We start from the raw sequence: 2,066 nt of genomic DNA, 5'->3' as shown, positions 1-2,066 counted from the left end.
TTGGGATTCCTCATGTCCTGCAGCCCAGAGGCCTTTGCACAGCACTTACCACCACAGTATCCGAGAACCGATCTAATTGACGTGACACCAATTATTCAAGTGTCGCTAAATGCAGAATTAATGCATCTGTGTGTACAAACCTCCTAGACCCTGACGGTGACATGACAGCTCTGACACGAGAGGAGCTGGGGGGAGGACCAGCTCTCAGCTGAGCCCCCACCACCGCCGTGCCGGCCAGCGCTGCCGGGACCCCGCAGCTCGCTGCACGGAGCGTTGGGGCTGCAGCTGGGAAGGGTCCTGCACAGCTGGGCCAACCCGGGCAGCCTCAGTCCCTGAGCATCGTGACAGCCGGCCCGGGGAGCCACATGCTCTGCAGGGCACTGCAAGAGCCGTTCCTGGGCTGCTCGGCACAGCCCATGCAGCTTGCAAAGCTCTTGGCTCGGTCATGGGCTGGTGCTGGGAAAAGCCATTCATCGCATTTGAAATTTTACTGCGAAATTAAGCTGTGCCTGGACATGCAGAGCTTGGCATAGGCAGCGGTTTGTATTTTGTAAATTGCTTTCTACAATCAGTTAAAGAAAAGAGGTGGCTGGTGGCCGGGGGTGGGCACAGGGGGTGGCTCCTGCCTGGGCTGGCTCCAGGTCCCTGCGGCGCAGCCCAGGGGAGCAGCCTCGGCAGGGAGAGAGCACAGGGCTGGGGGGACCCTGCCCCTGGTTGAGAAGGACACGGGCTGCGAGGGGGACGGCCCCGTCAGCGGTGGCTCTGATCTACACCCGCACTGAATACCCGGCTGAGGGGCTCTTGCCCTCCTGCTGCTGGACACCCGGTCCCCTCTGCACCCGCTCGTGGCCGCGGTCACCGCCGCATGCCCCAGCCCCCAGGCACCAGCCGCCACCGGAGCCACGTCTCACCACTCCGCATGCTGCCGGCCTTGCCCACGGCAGGGGTTTGGGGGGCACAGCCCCATGGCAGGGGTTTGGGGCCATGGCCCCTGGCGTTCCCAGCAGCTGGGGGCTGAGGCTGCACTGGGCTCCCCACGACATGGGGCGTCCTGCAGACCCGTGGGCTGGCAGGGACCAGGGACCACAGAGCCGGCAGCACTCGGGGACAGTGAAGCTGGGAGGTCCCACGTGAGCCAGGGGATGGAGCGAGGCACAGCCGACATGGCAAAGCTCTGGCAACACCTCCCATGGCGTTTAGGCAGCAAGCATGGCGAGCACTGTGTGAGCGTTGGGCTGCTTGGATGGCCAAGGGCTCACCCCAGTTCTGGTTTGCTCAATGTTTTCATTAAGGACCTGGATGATGGAATAGAAAATCCCTTATTAAATTTGCAGATGACACGAAGCTGGGAGGGACTACAAGTATCTTGGAAGACAGGATTAGAATTCAAAATGATCTTGACAAATTGGAGAAATGGACTGGAAAAAATAGGATGAAATTCAAGAGAGACAAGTGCAAGGCAGTGTGCAGAGCCGGGAACAATCAGCTGTGCAAACACAGGCTGGGGATGGCAAGGCTGGCAGCGCTGGGCCCAGCCGGGCAGGCAGGCGGCATGCTGCCCGCTCAGCCCCGCAGGCCTGTGGGAACCAGAGGAGCGGGGAGGCAGGGGGAGCAGATGGGGGGAGCGGGAGGCTCTGTGGAGAGGAGAGGAACCTCCTCCGGCCTCCAGCCCAGCCCAGCCCCTCGGAGCTGGGCAACGGCTCCTCCCGGGGTCCCACCGGGCCAGGAGCCATGGTGAGATCCGGGGGACACGGGCCCCCACGCCCACGGGAGCTTTGCTCCACAGGTGCTTCCCGTGCCCGGGGCTCAGCGGGGTCCGGCCGCAGCCCCCAGCCTCGCGGTGTACACCCCTGCAGCCCCAGCCGTGCCCGGGGGGTGCGGGGGGTGCATGTGGCTGCCCGGCCCGGGGCTGAGGTCCCACCGAGCCCCTCCTGCTGCCTTCCCTTTGCTCCAGCAACTGGAGCTCCAGCCAGCACCCTCCCAGCCTGTGCAAACACCGAGACTCATTTAAATAAATTAAGACGACATAATAAATCAAAGGGAAATGAGGGGCTGTGCCTGGGGGC

At 63.0% G+C, this 2,066-nt stretch overlaps 1 protein-coding gene across 1 annotated transcript in view; it reads right to left on the bottom strand.

Annotated features, from left to right (window-relative positions):
* Positions 1-262, bottom strand: part of NCOA5 (nuclear receptor coactivator 5) — a 22,223-nt gene extending 21,961 nt beyond the window's left edge. Inside the window, exon 1 of the mRNA XM_026862390.1 lies at positions 224-262. The gene's annotated coding sequence lies outside the window, so the exon portion shown is untranslated. The remainder of the gene's footprint in view (positions 1-223) is intronic.
* Positions 263-2,066: the final 1,804 nt, after the last annotated feature.

The sequence above is a fragment of the Athene cunicularia genome (genome assembly GCF_003259725.1).
Source record: "Athene cunicularia isolate RWA chromosome 20 unlocalized genomic scaffold, athCun1 chr20_part2, whole genome shotgun sequence".
NCBI lineage: Eukaryota > Metazoa > Chordata > Aves > Strigiformes > Strigidae > Athene > Athene cunicularia.
Note: the sequence above shows the minus strand (reverse complement) of the source record. Positions and strands in the feature narration are given on the sequence as shown.